We start from the raw sequence: 18,549 nt of genomic DNA on the forward strand, positions 1-18,549 counted from the left end.
TTCACGAGGTAACAAAAGGTATTTTCTGCTCTTTGTTGATGATTATACCAGAATGATATGGCTTTATTTTCTTCAGCATAAATCTGAGGCTTTCACTATGTTCCTGCACTTTAAAGCTTTTGCTGAGAAACAAAGTGGCTATGAGATAAAAACTCTTCGAACAGATCGTGGAGAAGAATTTGTTCATAAGTCATTTCTTAACTATTGTAATGAACAAGGCATTGAAAGGCAGCTTACAATCAGGTACACACCACAACAAAACGACGTGGCAGAAAGAAAAAAATCGCACAATTGTAGAAATGGCAAGGAGCATGTTAAAAGGAAAGGAGCTTCCAAACAAATTATGGGTTGAAGTTGTTAGCAGTGCTGCATATATCCTAAATAGATCTCCTACAAAGGCGGTCCAAAACAAAACACCTTTTGAAGCATGGCATGGAAGAAAGCCAATTGTAAGTCAACTTAAAGTCTTTGGTTGTATTGCTTATTCTCTCATTCCTTCTCAAAAGAGAGAAAAATTTGATGAGAAAAGTTAGAAACTTATTTTCATTGGATATAGTGATGAACCAAAAGGTTATCGTCTTTATAATCCAATGACTAATCAATTGATGCTTTCAAGAGATGTATTTTTTGATGAAAGTGCAGCATGGAAATGGGAAGATGAAGATGCTCATCATGGGTTCGTTGAACTTGCGCCTCTTGCTCCTCTTGAACAATCCCCTCAAGATGTTGCTGGCCCATCAAGGAGTGATACTGATGAAGATGATTCAGATCCTGAAACTCCTCCAAGAAAGTTTCGTTCTTTATCTGAAATTTATGAATCTTGCAAAATGTCTTTTTTTGCAAGTGAACCACAGTTCTTTGAGGAAGCTGTAAAAGAAGATGCTTGGAGGAAAGCTATGAATGAAGAAATGAGGAGCATTGAAAAGAACCAAACAATCAGAACTGTTGATCTTCCAAAAGGAAAAGATTCAATTGGTTTGAAATGGGTTTATAAGACCAAATACAATGAAGATGGCAGTGTGCAAAAATACAAAGCAAGATTGGTAGCAAAGGGTTATTCTCAATTGCCCGACGTTGATTTTAATGAGACGTTTTCTCCTGTGGCGCGTATGGAAACAATCAGAACTGTGCTTGCCATTGCAGCTCAATTGGAGTTGCAAGTTTTCCAGCTTGATGTTAAATCAACCTTCCTTAATGGAGAATTGGAAGAAGAAGTCTATGTTCAACAACCTCAAGGTTTTGAAGCAAGGGGGAAGAAGAAAAGGTTTACAAACTGAAGAAAGCACTTTATGGCCTCAAACAAGCGCCAAGAGCATGGAATAGCAAGATTGATGCTTATTTCTTGCGAAGTGGATTCATGAGAAGTCCATCTGAACCATCTCTCTATGTGAAGAAAAATGGAGAAGATTTTATAATGGTTTGTCTTTATGTTGATGACTTGATTTATGTAGGGACCAATGCTAACATGGTGGACTCTTTTAAGGAGACAATGATGAAAGAATATGAAATGACAGATCTTGGATTGATGAAGTATTTCCTTGGAATCCAAGTGAAGCAATCAAAAGGGGAGATCGTTATCACTCAAGAGAAGTATGTTTCAGACATGCTTAAAACATTTAGAATGGAGAATTCTAATCCAGCTCCAACTCCCATGGCCTTGAATGAGAAACTTCAGCTGGATGATGGTGCAGAAAAATCAGATCCCAAAATCTATAGAAGTCTTGTTGGTTCCTTAATTTATCTCATAATAAAATGCCAGATATAGTGCATTCAGTTAGTTTGGTTTCTAGATTTATGAATGAACCAAATAAGCTTCATTTTGCAGCAGCCAAGAGGATTCTTCGCTATCTTTGAGGAACTAAGAAGCTTGGGATCAAATATGTGAAAGACGAAGACAAAAAGCTTGTTGGATATACAGATAGTGATTGGGCTGGAAGTCTTGATGACCGAAAGAGCGCATCATCCTATGTTTTTTGTCTTGGCTCTAAGCCTATCTCATGGAGTTCTAAAAAGCAAAACTCAATTGCTTTATCATCAGCTGAAGCTGAATTTATTTCAGAAAATGAAGCCACTCGAGAGGCTATTTGGCTAAGAAGAATTTGGTGTGACTTGCAGCAAATGGTTGAAGATCCTACTCCTATCTTTTGTGACAACCAATATGCAATAACAATGTCAAAGAACCCAGTTTTTCATGGAAGGTCAAAGCATATTGAGTTGCGTCACAATTACATTCGTGACATGGTGCTAAAGAAGGAAATTTACCTGGATTCTATCAATACCGGAGAACAACTTGCAGATGTTCTTACCAAACAAGTGTCTTTTGAGAAGCTTCAGAATTCAAGGATGCTATGATGATTACAAATTAAGAGGGAGTGTTAAATGATAAGTTAATTTGTAATTGTTGGTTACATTTTGTTTAAGTGTCTTTATGCATTTCTTAGGGGTTACAAGCATATTAATGCTTAGTTGTTACAAACATAATAATGTTAGAGGTTAATGTCTTTTATGTAGTTGCATAAGTTACATCCTTTTGTCTTCTCTATTCACTAGTATTAATAGAGAAGCATTGTAAGTTCTTCATTAAGAAAATCAGAAAAATAAAAAGTTAAAGTCTTCTCCTATATTTTTCACTACGATACTTCCGCTGCTACAACAAATTCAAAGTGAGTGCCATAAAATTAAGGCCTAAAATTAACGGCTGATGAAACGTCCAAAGAGTTCTTAATGAGCTCCATGCTCATGGTGCCTAGCCTAGAGGGAGAAATTTTTCGTTTATTGTTTTCCACCCTAAAAAAGATTCTCCTAAGAGCTTGAATGACTACATGTCTATTGCATTAAATAGTTGCACGTATAAAATTATTGTTGCAAAGATCTTAGCAAATAGGCTTAAGAAGATTAGTCCAAAATGGAGAGCATAGTCATCACAAATGAATTAGTCCATGATGTCCAAAGAAGAAGAAAATGAAAACAAGGTTGGAGGCTTATGATTTCGTGAGGTGGTGGGAATTCCTAATTAATATGTTACGTCATAATGAAAGATGGGTTAATTAGCTGGGTGAAAGGAAGCCGAGAATTAGTAAGAGTCTCTACTAGTTAATAGTAGCTCTTGTGAGGAGTTTTGTGTGGGGAAGGAGCTTTGTCAAGAGGGCCCAATTGCTTCCAGTCCCTTTTTATTTATTTTGTTATTGTTAAGGGACTTAATGAGCTTCTAAAACGGGCTTTCTCTCTTAATAAATTTTATGGGTCCAGTTTGGGTGATGAAAACTCCATTGACATCTTGATGTTGAAGTCTTTCTGACTCTTGTATTTCATTTGTTCTTTAATACATTTTTAATAATCAAGGTATTAGTTGACGTATCAAATACAATAGACATATTCCCCGTGCAATGCGCGGGTAAAAAAACACTGGAGAGCACAACAACACAGGCTCGGGGGAAGGAGGCGGTGACCCACGATCGCGCGGGGGTGATTCCTAGTGGTGGTGAAGAGGCCAAGGGTCACAGATCTGAAGTCAAGGATCGCAGATCTGAGGTAAAACGCCTTGGATCAAAGATCGATGGTCGCATATCTATGGAATTCAGAATCATAAAACTTCTTGTCAATGCAATCCCCTAAGCACATCTACACTATCACTGCCATATCATTTCAGTGTTTCACTCTTCTAAACATGAAGATATGAATAAACTTATGATCAATAAAATAAAGACACTAAAATTATGAAGGATCAAATACTTAAAAGTGAAAAGGCTTAATGGAGTAACAAATGATGACCCGACGTTCATTCTATGTTTGTCGAGTCCTTCTTGTTTCTTTCTTCTTCCTTTTTTGAGTCTTTTATTGAGTTTTAAGTCAAGTTAAGTCCATTTTTAGTTCATATTTGCATCTGAGTAGTTTAGGTGTTTTTAATTTGTTTAGATGATCTTTTAATTAGTTTTTATTGAGGTTTAAGTCCTAAGGTCAGGTTTGATTTAGAGTCTTGAGAGAATATGAGAGTTGATTGCATAGTAGAAGTTTTATTTGATGAATTGAATGAAAGATTTCTGAATTATTGTGATTAAATGAGTGTTTCCATGAGTAACATTGGGGAAATGATGGTTTTTGAGATTCTTTGAAGGTTTCAGGTGATTTTGATGGCCAATGATGATGGTTGAAGGCAAAGTAATGAGCCATGATGATAGTTGAAGAAGGAGTTACAAAATTCGGAGAAGAATCTGATGAACCACACATGTGCGCCGCTTATGCCACGCACATGCGTGGTGGTTCTGCTGGAAAAAGTAAAGGAACGTGAAGGCCACGCATGTGCGCCGTTTTGGCCACGCACATGCGTGGTAAGCAGACCTGGAAGATTTTTTTTAACAGATGATCCACGCATGTGCGTGGAGGAGGCCACGCACATGCGTGGCGGGCCGCCCAAAAGTCTATAAATTAGGATTTTGTGATTTCTTTTAGGGATCTTTGTATTTTCTGAGCAAAACTTAAGTTCTAGTTTCTTGGAGCTTGTGGGAGGCTTCTTGGCACTCTTGATTTAGTTTTTTTTTTCTCTTTTAATTTGCATTATGAATTTCATAGCCATGCTTGGCTAGTTTCTCTTTGTATTTTGGGTGAAGTGAACCTTAGTTCTGATTATGGTTTAAACTTCTTATTTTCTTATATGAATAAAGTTTCTTTTCCATGTATCTTTTCTCTGAATCAATATTCTCTTGAGTGCACACAAGTGTTTTGCTTTCTTCTTGCACAACGGAAGTTGGTGAGGATTAAGGGACTTGGGATTAGATTGATTTGTTTGCTATCACTTAGGAATAAGGGTAGAAACTTATTGTGTTGGCCTGAACTTATAAAACTTCATTCTTCAATTGAAATGACTAGGCACTAAGGAATTAGGTTTGGCAAATGAAATTGAATGTTTTACTTGATTAAGGAATTAACAAGTAGAGGTAGAGGCTATAACATCATGGATAAGGATTCTGAACTTCATATAAGAATTTGATTTGAGAACCATGATTGGACTAAGGGGAGCTTTGCCCAGGGTACTTCTTTTCTGAATTATAATTCTAAGCTTTTACTCACAAGTGTTTTTCACACAATCAAACTTCAAACATATATTGTTTTTCCCCTTTACAATTCTGAACACTAAAATCCTTGAACAATTTGATAAACAACTATCTATGTGGTTCGATATCTTTTGTATTATTTCGATCAATCCGTACACTTGCGGAATTGCTATCAACAAACAATGTGCTAATATTTACCTTAATATGGAATCCTATTTGCCAAAGATAACATCTGCAGAGCACAGCCCAAGCCACTAATCTTGTTCTTCCATAATTTAAGGAATAGAGTAATTGTTCATCATCAAGTAACAACCATGACACTTAAAATTTCAAGAGCTTGCCAAATATTTTATTACTAATATGATGAGAGAGAAAAGTAGAGAGAGAGGGAGTGACAAAACTGCTAGAGGAGGTGGTTTCATGGGTGGAACTTAGGCGATGCCATGGAGAGGACCTCGGAGCAGGGACTTGAGAACTGAGAGAGAGCAAATCACTTCGCTTTTCTTCTCTCATTTTCCGGAGGGATGGAGGAAGTTGCAGTTGCGGGAGGTTTTTCAAAAGCAGGGCAAGGTATGGGACATTTACTTACTGGAGAAGAGAGACATAAGGGGGAGAAGATTTGGCTCCGTCCGATTCCTAAATGTCACAGACGTGGAAGCTCTAGTGGGGAACCGGGATCAGTTACGACTGGAAGGAATGAAACTGAACGTGAACCTTCCAAGGTATACAGCTGAGCAAAGGATGCAATCGGACCAAAGGAGACATTGGGCAGAGAAAAAGGTGGATGGCCCCCCTACAGGCAAGAAGCGTAGAGAAGGTCTCACCACGGGCATGTCTTATGCCCAAGCTGTTTTAAACCCTCAGCGAAGCACTACGCAAGGAGGTCATGGCACCCAAACTACTAACACTCAATGGGTGAAGAGCCATAGAAAGGAGCTGAGGCAGGATAAAGGCCTCTTTGTAGAGGAGAAGTTAGGGGATTGGTTGAGGAGTAGCCTGATCGGAAGACCTCGAGAACCAGAGGCTGCATATTAGTTGCAGGATGCTTGCTTCCTCGAAGGGTTGAAAGCCATAAAAGTGAAGGCCTTAGGGGATGATCTTGTGCTTTTCTCTAGTGAAAAAGGCATGAACCTAACAGAGGCAATCCACAGTTGTGAGTGGCTTTATATAAATATTTTTTTCCCTCAAACCTTGGAGCCCGGAGGTAGTGCCACTTTGCAGGGTGGTGTGGCTCCGGTGCATGGGACTACCGCTCCATCTCTGGACGAAGAGTTTCCTTGCTAAAGTCGTGGAGGAGGTAGGTAGCCTCTTGGAATTCGATGAAGATATTGAGCATCTCAGCCATCTGAAATTCGCTCATGCAAGAATTCGTACCTCTACCCCAACACTTATTAATTTGTTCAAGAGGATGAAGATTAATGTTGTGTGGCTTGGGATAAGGTTGATGGAGGAGATGGGATACGAGGGAAGAGGGTACGGTGAAGGTTCCAGCGCTTGGGGGGAGGAGGAGGATGCTTCCTCCGCTTGGTCCTACGGTGGATTGACGGTGGCGCCGTCGGAATCCAAAGGCATAGTGGAGTGTGGTGGTGAGAGGCACGCATCAGATGATGCAGGCTGCCGTCACAAACCAGGTTCAGATGTGGGAGCCACAAAATCACCAGTTTGTGTGGTTTGGAAAGGGATAAAGAAGGACACCTTGGGGGTGGTAGGAGAGATGACCTCGATTGAGACAAGTTGTCGGCATGATGGGGGATTGAGTCAGAAGGCTGCAGGAGGAAAAGACGAGAGAGTCAACCAAGGGGTAGGAGATGCTAATCCTAACCTAGCTTGTGAAGTGGGTGGTAATTCAGTTGAAGTAGTGGCCGATGCTATTGTGCCTCAACCATCTCCTGGCCCGCTTTTGATTTGTCCTAAGCTGCGAGCCCATAATAAGCAAGGGGATGTTGAAATGGGGGTAGGAAGTGAAAATTTAGAATCAAATTTGAAGAATTCTTTTGTGAATCAAGTGGCTAATCTGGCACCACCACCTTATCAATTACCAGTCCTCAATGTTGTCCCATGTTCCCAAGCACAAACTCAAAACGCAGAAGCAAGCGGTGTTGGAAAAAACGCAACATCTGATTACTCAAGTGAAGATAGTGGCAACGACGATGTTGAGGACCTAGGAGGAACGCAAATGCGGACTACATAGCAGCGAAGGAAGAAGATGAGGAAAAGGGGAGGGCTGCGAAAATCAATTAACCCAAGCCGAAAGGAACAAAGACGAGAAGTTGTGATCAAAAGGAATAAGGTTAGAGCTTTGACTCACTATCTTTCTAATTCCCTATATGATAATGGAATAGATGTTTGCAACCGTCGTTTTTTGATTAAAAATTCTGAGAATGAAGCAAGAACAATGTGGGAATTAAGGAAGAAGTTGGGAGTGGTTTGTGAAGGGGATGAGGAGGAAGTTGTAACAAGATTAGTTGACATGGAAAATAGAGATTTTGCTCTGGAAAATTAGAAGCCAGCTGCAGCAGGGAGTGTAAATGGTGCTTAATGATGATATTGAGCCATAATGTGCGCGGTATGGGGAGTAGGGTGAAGTGGAGGGTTGTTAGAGAATTGATAGTAAGGGAGAGGGTGGAGATGGTGCTGCTGCATGAAACAAAACTCCAGGATCTAAACCAAAGACATTGTAACATCCTCTGGGGGGATTCCAATTGCGAGTAGAGATTCAGCCCGACAATAAATAACGCTGGAGGTCTTCTTTGTATTTGGAGAAAAGATGCCTTCTTGCTTCAGACTGTGTGGTGGGCCCGAATTTCATTTTTATGGAGGGTGTGTGGGGGGGGGGGGAGACAACATAGTTGTGCTATAGTAAATATTTATGCACCGTGTGAGATTGAAGCAAAGAGGGTACTTTGGAGGGAGCTTATTGATTTGAAACAAAACTGTGCGGTGATGTCTTGGTGCATTGGAGGTGATTTTAATGCTGTTAGAACATAGGAAGAGAGGATGGGAGTGGGGACAAATCAGAACTATGGTCGTAGGGATATTGAGGAGTTTAACTCATTCATTTCTCAAATGGAATTGATTGATATCCCCATCCTTGGGAAGCGTTTTACTTGGTTTCGGCATAATGGAAAGTCGATGAGTCGCCTTGATCGATTCTTGATTTCACATGAGTGGCTTGATTGTTGGTCTGAAAGTGCTCAACATATGTTAGACAAGAAATTTTCTGATCATTGTTCGCTTCTTTTGAGATGCTCGGTTAAAGGTTGGGGGCCTAAACCGGTTCAGACTCTAAACTGTTGGTTGATGGAAGCTAGCTTCAAAGGGTTCATTGAAAGATAATGGGGGGAGTTAGATGCTCAAGGGTGGGGTGCTTATGTCCTGAAGGAGAAGCTGAAAACATTGAAAGCTAAATTGAAGGTGTGGAACAAGGAGGTATTTGGAGATGCAAAAAAGAAAAAGGAGGCACTAGTGGTAGAGATGGCTAACCTTGACAAAAGGAATGAGGAGAGGGGTTTGACTGAAGAGGAGTGTGTGAAAAGAAAGGAGCTACTTGGCGACCTCTGGAAGGTTTCTAGGGTTAATGAATCCATTCTTCGCCAAAAGTCACGCTTCAAATGGCTAAAGGATGGTGACCACAATACAAAGTTCTTTCATTCTTGTCTAAATTTGCGTAGACGCACAAATAACTTGGTGGGCCTTACTATCAATGGGAGCTGGGAGGAAAGACCTTTTGTAGTAAAGCGAGTGGTTAAGGAGTTCTTCGAGAATCGCTTCAAGGAAGTAGAAGGCCCAAGGGTTAAATTTGAGGGTGTTCCTTTGAAGTCTATCTCTGATGATGACAATGTGTGGTTATGTGCGCCAATGGATTCAGAAGAAGTCAGAATGGCAGTTTGGGATTGTGATGGGGATAAAAGCCCAGGTCCATATGGGTTCAACTTTCAGTTGTTTAAGACTTTTTGGCATTTACTGAGAGATGATATCCTGCGATTTGTTGAAGAGTTATTTTGCCGTTGTGCTTGGCCAAGAGGAAGCAACTCCTCTTTTATAACCCTTGTTTCGAAGGGTGACTCTCCACAAGGCCTCAATGATTATAGACCAATCTCCTTAGTTGGGTGCATGTATAAAATAGTAGCTAAGATCCTGTCTAATAGACTTAGAGTGGTTCTACCTAAGGTGATTGGTGAAGAACAATCAACTTTCTTGGAAGGAAGAAACATGATGGACAGCATAGTGGTGGCAAATGAGTTGATCCATGAGGCAAAATGTAAAAAGAAGAAGTTGATGATATTCAAGGTAGACTTTGAGAAAGCTTATGATTATGTGTGGTGGGACTACCTTTCCTACATGATGAGGCGCATGAACTTTAGCAACAAGTGGATAAGGTGGATTGAGAGCTGCGTGAGTTCGGCTAGTATCTCAATTCTAGTGAATGGTAGCCCGAGCGACGAGTTTAAAATGGAGAGGGATTTGAGGCAAGGAGATCTGTTGGCACTTTTTCTCTTCCTCATAGTGGTAGAAGGCTTAAATGGCCTCTTTCAACAAGCAATCCGCCGGGAACAGTATGTGGGATACAAGTTTGGATCAGAAGATGAAGTGGAGGTCTCTATTGTACAATTCGCGGATGACACACTATTCTTTGGAGAGGCCACAATTCAGAACGCGATGACGATCAAGAGTTCTCTCAGGTGCTTTGAATTGGCGTCGGGACTAAAGATTAACTTCCACAAAAGCAAACTAGTAGACATTGAGATGGCGGAGAGGGAGACTAGGAGGCTAGCTGATTTTCTTAACTGTAGGATTATGAAGATACCTTTTATTTATCTTGGATTTCCTGTAGGAGGTAATCCTAGAAGGATTAGCTTTTAGGAACTGGTGATAGCGAAGCTTAGAGGACGGTTATCACAGTGGAGGCAGAAATCATTATCTTTTGGTGGCCGGGTAACCCTGATTTTGAGCGTCTTATCTTCCCTCCCTCTCTTCTACTTATCCTTCTACAAGATGCCACAAGGATTCATTCATACTTGTAATAAGATTATGAGGAGTTTCTTGTGGGGCGGAACGGAGGGAGGAAGCAAAGTGGCTTGGATTCAATGGAAGACAGTTTGTAAACCAAAGGAGCATGGAGGATTGGGATTGAGGGATTGGGAGGCTTTTAACAAAGCCCTCCTAGGGAAATGGAGATGGAGAATATTAAATGAGATGGGAAGTATGTGGGTTCGTATATTGAGAGCAAAATACACCATCCCCGTGCCTCATAACCAAGTGGGATTAGAGGGTAAGATGTCATTGTGGTGGAGGGACATTATTAGAACATGCTTTGGATGAGATGAAGGTGCGTGGTATGATCTGAACCTTTCTTTGAAATTAGGGGATGAAAGAAGGGTGAGTTTTTGGCATGATCCTTGGGTGGTGCAAGAGCAACTCAAAGTCAAGTTTGTGAGGCTATTTTACCTAACTTTGCAGCCACAAGCATCTGTCTCAGATTCGGGGTATTGGGAGAATGGGATGTGGAGATGGTCATTCCCATGGCGTAGGGAAATTCTACCAAGAAAGGAAGGAGCAATGGAGGAACTTCAGTCCTTCATTAACCAAGTAAGCTTAACAGAAGGTCGAATGGACAAATGGGTGTGGACCGCGAGTGATGAAGGCTCTTACACAGTAAAGTCAGCTTTTTCAGTTTTACAAGATTATGAGTTGGAGGAGCCTAGCCATGTTTTTACGCTGCTGTGGAAAGTAACAGCTCCATCTAATGTGTTGGCTTTTGGATGGAGAATGCTTTGGGGTAGACTACAAACTAAAGAAAATTTGCATAAAAGGGGCATCATTCCAAACGGGGAGAGTCTCACATGTGTCTTTTGTCATGAGAGTGTGGAAACTCAGGATCACCTCTTCTTTATCTGTGCCTTTGCTCATCAGGTTTGGTCTTTGTGTCATCACTGGATGGGATTACTTACTGCATCTCCAGAGAACAGCTCAATACATTTTCTGCAGTTTGGAAATGATTTCAGAACATGGAGGCAGCAAGGGGCAGCAAAGGTAGTTTGGCTTGCAGTAACTTGGTCCTTGTGGCTCCATCAGAATAAAATCCTCTTTAAGAATGATCATTTGGAGGTGGCAAGAGTTATGGAGATCGCTCAATTGAGGGCTTGGAACTGGCTAAGGGCGCGCAACTCCAGCTTCATAAGTCCAATCTATGACTGGATCACACATCCAAGAATATGTATTGAGAGTCTGTGATTTAACTGTGGCTCAATTGGAATTTGTGGATGAGTTAAGTTGTTGTCTGAGTTATTCTGAAGACCTGTGGTTTATGGTAAAACTGGTATGTTGTTTCTGTTGGTATCGTGCTATAAAGCCTTTGCGTTCCTTTCTTCTGCAGACTGGCATTGTAAGGAGCTTTGGGAGACAATTGAAGACTTCCATAGTGCTTGTTTTCTTTGCTGCATATTAAAAATTAGGAGGCCTATACTCAACCACAAAAGCTAGCTCAAGAGTTGAGGTTTGCACTACCCTTATAAAGGCTATCTATGCTTTTATCTCTAGCCAATGTGGGACTTCTAACACACCCCCTCACGTCCAGGACTGAACAACCTGGAACGTGGGATCAACAACAACGAGTGCCCCGAATATGGGAAGTCTCCACAACAAACAACAAATGGATCTAGGATAGGCTCTGATACCATATTAGAAATTAGGAGGCCTATACTCAACCACAAAAGCTAGCTCAAGAGTTGAGGTTTGCACTACCCTTATAAAGGCTATCTATGCTCTATCTCTAGCCAATGTGGGACTTCTAACACTGCAATCTTCGTTTGATAGCTTCCTTCTGGTTTTCTTGTGCTGGCAGTTTGTTTTAGCTAGTTTCGTGGTATTAAGACAATGATTGCAAAACAGATTTGTATATACTGATTTTGTTCAAAGTTAGTTTGTTTCTCTTCATGTACTGGTTTGGAGTACACCTAGTACTCCTACTCTAATATATATTACCATTTGTTGATAAAAAAAAGTAACCATGGCACTTATGGAATTAACAATCATAAAACTTATTTTCAACGCTATCCCCTAAGCACAACAAAAATATCACTCCCATATCATTTCAGTTATTCACCCTTCAAAACATTAAGATTAAAAAATGAGAAAAAACCAAAACACAGGTTCTTGCTGAAATGCTTTACTACTCTTGCTATTTTATTTTGTTAAGCCAGAGAAACATATTGGAATTGATGTATCATTCATTTCCAGTTCCCCTTCTACTAAGCATTTCATCAGACACAAAACATAAAGGGGAAATTAATTAAGTTACCTCTTTGTCGCCGTCGTTGAGGAGTGGATTGTGGGAAAGCGAGAGGTAGAGGTCATTCTACGACTGGAAAGATGAGCCAGCAGCGGCAAAGAAGGAGATGATGCGGTTGAGCCTCCTCTGGCGGTAATCGTCTTCCCTGTCGATGATCCTCTGCGACTTGCGGAAACCCAAATCGGCGTCGGTTTCAGGGGCGGAGGGCATGTTTTATGCTCGGAAGTTATGGAAGTTATGTCATTCCCTGGAATGTTTTATGCACGGGCATCCAATTTTCAACCTTATAACAAACACGAGAATCACATTCCCAGGGAATGTATTTCCAAACCTTGTACCAAACACCCCCTAGAGAATTAATCTTGAATTTGAACTGATTATCATGACAATAAAAAATTAATACGATCTAGTTGATTTATTATATAAAGAAGGACAATACTCCATTAATTAATTAATTAATAGTTTCAAAAACAATAATGGATATCAGAAATAACTCAATCTAATTTTAAATAACAAGATTTTTTTTAACTAATAACAAGAATAAGATCACATTGCTAAGTTTGTTGCTAGAACTATTGATGGGGAGTTTTGGGTCATTGATGTTCCTTACTTTGAGTTGGAGACCCTTTTGCTTCGTGATTCCCTTTTCTTAGAGTAGTCGTTCTTTGTTGTTAGTTTTTCGAAGAAGAAAAACAATAATAAGATTAAGAAAGACAAAATTATTTTTGTCACAATATTATAATGTATTTTCTATTAGCCTTTTGATCTGATGTTATTATTTTTTATTTTTAAAAGAACTGATGTTATTTTAAAGATTTCATCTTGTTTCAGTAATCCTATCTAATAGATTATCAAAAATTAAATTGTATCCTGAAGTCTAACCCTAATCAACCTTTTTTTTTTTAAAAGCCTAATCAACCTTAATACTCCCATTAATAATCAACGTATACAAAAAATAAAACAATTTAATTCTTCTTAAAAAAAACACAATCTAATTTTAAATATTAAGGAAGAGAAAGTTTTTTGTATTCCAATAGGCTTTTGAACTGACGTTATTTGAAAGATCTCATCTTATTTCCTCTTGTAACAAAAAAAAAAGATCTCATCTTATTTTCAAAATTAATAATAAATCCTCATCTTGTTTCAGTAATCCTCTATGTCAAAAAAATTAAATTGTATCCTTTTTTTTAGATAAGCGAAATACTTTTTTTTTTGAAATTTAGATAAGCGAAATCCCAATCAAACGCAATCTGCTTCAATCTTTTTTTTGGAACGTAATTTGCTTCAATCTTATTTAGTTTAATTAGTTATATATATAGTATAATAGACCCAATCTTTTATCATCCATCTACTCTTATATTAGACAAGGTTGCCCAGTTCTAAAATTGAAGTGTTCCGAGTTCTCTGTATTCATAGCCAGGAGGTGATTTTCTTGCTCTACATGGTACGCAACTTTAATTTTCCTCCATAAGTTTCATTGGTTTGTGATTGTGAGCTTGTTGCATTGAAATTGTTCTGTTTTTCATTTTGTTCCCTAGTCCTTAGACCTTTTTTGTGTACAATCAATCAAGGCCTTCAATTTTCACATGATCGATTTTATTTTTGCCAGTTTTATTTTTCTCCAAAATTTTGCAAGACATTTGTTGTCATAATAGTTTCAATTTTTATATGTGCAGAGGTACTATGGAACCAAATACAATAGAGAGAACAGAGGAACAACTCCTTCCCCCTCCCCAATCATACCCTTGGCTTCTTTATTTCAATGGCAAAGGCATAAAGAACCAGACTTTTTGCTCCATATTAGATCCCACCAAAACGTACTCAAGAAGCATTCCAGAGTTGGGGGCATCATCACTTTGGACAATTCAATATGGTTGGTGCCTTTTTGCAAACAAGATACAAAATGCTATCAAACTGTTTTTGTGGAACTCATCTAACCTCATGAGGATTGAGCTCCCACCTCTAAATCACAATGACATTGACATTTGTGATATCATTTATTCTTGCTCTCCAACAACAACGGATCAACTTTGCTCCATATTTATATTCTCATATTCAAGTACAATATATAACTGTCAAGTTGGAGATAATCAATGGACTGAAGTAGACTATCGTGAGTCCTTAGTGAGCGCTGCAGCCGTGCAGGGTCGAAATTTGGGTGAAGACGAAATCCATCTAAAAAACCCAGCCTATTGCAACGGTTGCTTGTATGCAGAGTCACAGTTTGGAAATTTTCTAGTAGTAATCGAGAAGCTCCATCCCCATGGCCTTAGAGTAAACTCCATTGGTCTTTCCTTGCCAAGACTTCCACTAACGAGTTTTGACTCTAGACGCAATCTGTTAGGATATAACAACGAACTATTTCAAATTGAAATTTTGCATGCACAAGATAAGGTCATTACCGTTGCTGTCCACCGATTAAATTTTTCAGCAATGGTATGGGAAAAGGTGGAAAACATCCGGGACAAAGTGTTCTTTATATCTAATAATCTTGACAACTTTGACTTACCATTTTCTTGTCAAGCAATCAATCCTGAAAGTGAGGGAGGTCGTATCTATTTCACCTTTAAAGACAAGAATTTCATATACATATACAACATTGAGGACAATACCTTTATGATTTCTGAGCCTTTCTCAAATTTACCAAAAAACAGCTCCTCCGTGAGGTGGTTTATGCCCGATCTAAGGTAAGAGAATACTGTAAATTAATTTTCATTTATTTTTAAATAAGGATTCCGCTGAATTTAATCATGTTCAATTCAATATGGTGAGATCATATTTACTCTCTTGTTGTATAGGATGACTGGTTCACTCAAAGAAGAAAGAGGACAAACTCAAATTAACAGTGTTGATGGCTATTCAAAGGAGATGGTAGATGATGGAGCCCGTAATGCATCTGCACTTATTTTATACATGGTTGATAAGATGTCTGAAAATTTTAATGTCATTGACTATTTGAATTTTCGAGCTACTAGGAGGGCACCACCAATTCAATGGAGATCTTTCTCTTCCTTGTCATCATGGTCTCCATTATTTGTCTGCTTTGGGAAAGACAGAGTCTTAACTATGACACATCCAAAACAAGGTCTCAAGTACAAATATAACATTAACTTGTCTGAGGACTTCCTAGCAAATTATGAAATTTGCTACTCAAAAGATGGTTGGCTGCTAATGGTTGGAAACGCATTCTCTAACATTTTTTTCAACCCGTTTACAAGAGAGGTGAAACAACTTGTAGACGGACCTCTAACAGACAGAAATACTCGATGTGTTGGCTTTTCACATCCCCCAACCTCTTCTGAATGTGTGGTTGTTGAACTTAGTAAGGTTGAAGAAGTTTCTAAAATGCTGGCAGACGTTACCAGACTTGGAAAGGGAGAATGGGATCATTACAGATTTGTAGACAATGACTTTCCTCTCTACAACTTGAGTCCTACTTATCATAAAGGAGGATTTTATTATATTAGCGAAAAAGGGAAGTTGGGAGTTTTGGAAGTAGGAGAAGATGGTGTAAGTTGGGAAGAATTTGGAGAGCTTAATGCTCCATGCACCGACTACTATAATTGTTTTTTAGTAGAATGCAATGACAGTCTCTTATCAGTATTTGAAGGTTCTTTTGGAAAGTGGGTTCGTGTTTTCAAGTTGTGTGAATCTGAAATGACATGGACCCAAGTTGAAAATTTGGGAAATTATATGATTTTTGTTGGTAACACATCACTTTCTACTTTAGCAAATATTCCTGGAATGGAAAATAAAATATATTTTCCCAGATTCTTTGATCAAGACATTGTGTTTTATTCACTAGAAACAAACAAGTACCATACATTTAAAAATGAAGTGGTAAATTTTCATGGTGTGAAAGAACGGCTTAATAGCAGCTGGATTGAGCAAAGGTGGAATTAAGATGCATAAATAGTCTGGTAAAACATTTGTGTACTTTGACTTCTTCTTTTTTATGATGGAATTTGTGTACTTTGACTTTGATAATTGGAGAAACTCTTTTTTTTTTCTCTTTGTAAATTCAAGCCTTCATTGCTATTACTGGATAATTGTCATTAAAACTCGAGTCTTTTATACAACGTCAACGGTAAAGCGTAAATCTTTTGGTTTCAGAATCTAGAATATTCAAGAAGTGAAAGTCCAACCACCCCAAAGTAGAAGAGCAATTATATTTTGAATATATTAGAAGCCACCTATTGTAATACTAGTATTTTATTTTCGATTTATCTATTTTTTTCCCTTTTTTACACATTTTGTAATTATTAATTTGAAATAGTTTACGCTAAAAACTATTTATTTCTTTAACGCTTAATGGCAGGCTAGAGTTGTCAATCTCCGGAAGATAACTCAAGTGATAAGAGTTGCTTGATATATGAGTTGAGAAGAGAAGATTCAGGGATCATTTCATATAATGTGTGATTTATCTTTCTGATAAAAATAAGTCAATACATTGTGATATTTTTCATAATGGGTTTGTTTGTGTTCGCTTAAAAATAAGAGATTTTAAATTTGAATAAAAAATTAATTTTATTTTAAGTGTTTTTTTAAAGAAGAAATTTATTTATGTTTGTATATAAATATAAAATTTGTCTCTCACTCAAAAGTACATTAGAAATATTTGATTATTTTAAAAGCTACTAGAAATAACTTTTTATTTGCACATCGAAAAGATACATTGCACCCGCTAGGAATTAATCTCTGGACCTTCCCTACCCAACTCATATGTCCCTCAGCTCCTTGAGCTATCCTATGCCCTATGGGGACAATCTACTAGAAATAGCTTAAATAACCAGCACCGGTCCAATGGCGAGCCTAGTCAGCCAAGGACATCCACATGGACTTTTTCACATCAATTTAGTCTCTTGAAATATATTTTAATCAATTTTAGTCTCTATTCTTCCACCTTCATCTTCTTCCTCTTCCACCTTCTTCCTCTTCCTCCATAACTCAAATCTCATAAATTCAAAAGGAAGAACAAGGTGAATATGGTGAACATATAGTTTTTTTTAGGGTTTTGAATTTCTGGGTTTAAGTATTTGTGTTATGGAGAAGAGGAAGAAGGTGGAAGAACAGTGACTAAAATATATTAAAATATTTTGAGGGACTAAAATTGATGTGAAAAAATTCAAATGGTCATCCTTTGCTTACTAGGCTTACTGCTGGACTGTTGACTGGTCAAAGTTGAGCAAAATGATTTAATTAGATTAAAAAAAATAATTTTAGGGACTCAATTTGATGCGAAAATTTTACAGGGACCAGATTTGGTTACCTTTACAATTTCAATGACCAAAAAAGTATTAAAGCCAATAAATAATGAGATTTTTTTTTTCAAGTTATCCTTTTTATCAAAAGCAAATACAATTTTAAGGTGCCCACTAGGGTGGGGACGTAAGAAAATGGTCCATCCATGGACCAGTCTATTTTACCAGTCGTTTCGGGTTTCTGGGTTAAGTGGGACCGTTGAGTGGTACTGTTAGCAATTGTCCTTTAAGTTAAAATTTGTAATTACACTAAAGTATAGGCACCTCCATGAAAATAGTACGACAATTCCAAAATACCCTTAACCCAACCCAATACCCTAACTCAGTATCTTCTCCCTCTTCCGTTGTGTTTCGCAGCTCTTCTCCGCCTTTGGCTTGTAAGACTCACTCCATCACGATCTTCACTCATCACGATCACGATCTTCGTTTCTGAGGCCTGAACCTGGTGTTTCAACTTCAATCTCCTTCTGTCCCTCTTTTGACCAAACTGGTGAGTCCAAATAATTGCTTAGATCTAGATTTCAGTTATGGGTAATTCTGGTGCTCTGATTTTTTGTTTCTGAATCGGTAAACTCGTTTTGTTACTTAGGATAATATGGGTTTTAATTTTGGGACATTAATTTGGGAATTCATTAACAACCTGAAACCAAGGTTAAATTGATTTTGAAATTGGAGCAGAGAGTGGATGTCCGACGAATCTGGAAGTTAATAGGGGAAACAAGTTAAGGTCAAGTTAATAGAGGATGTCTGAGAGTATTAACTTAATACTGTAACAATTAATGGGTGTGAAGAACTTTCACAGCTTCATTGATTAAGTCTGCAAATTCATGGTTCGAGTCATTTATTTGTGTGTAATTAGGGTTAATCGTTAATGGGTGTAAAGAATTTGAACAACTTCATTGATTATGTGCGAAATGCATGTATGGAGTCATATTTTGTTGTGTGA

Source organism: Lotus japonicus, chromosome 6, assembly GCF_012489685.1.
Source record: "Lotus japonicus ecotype B-129 chromosome 6, LjGifu_v1.2".
Classification (NCBI taxonomy): domain Eukaryota; kingdom Viridiplantae; phylum Streptophyta; class Magnoliopsida; order Fabales; family Fabaceae; genus Lotus; species Lotus japonicus.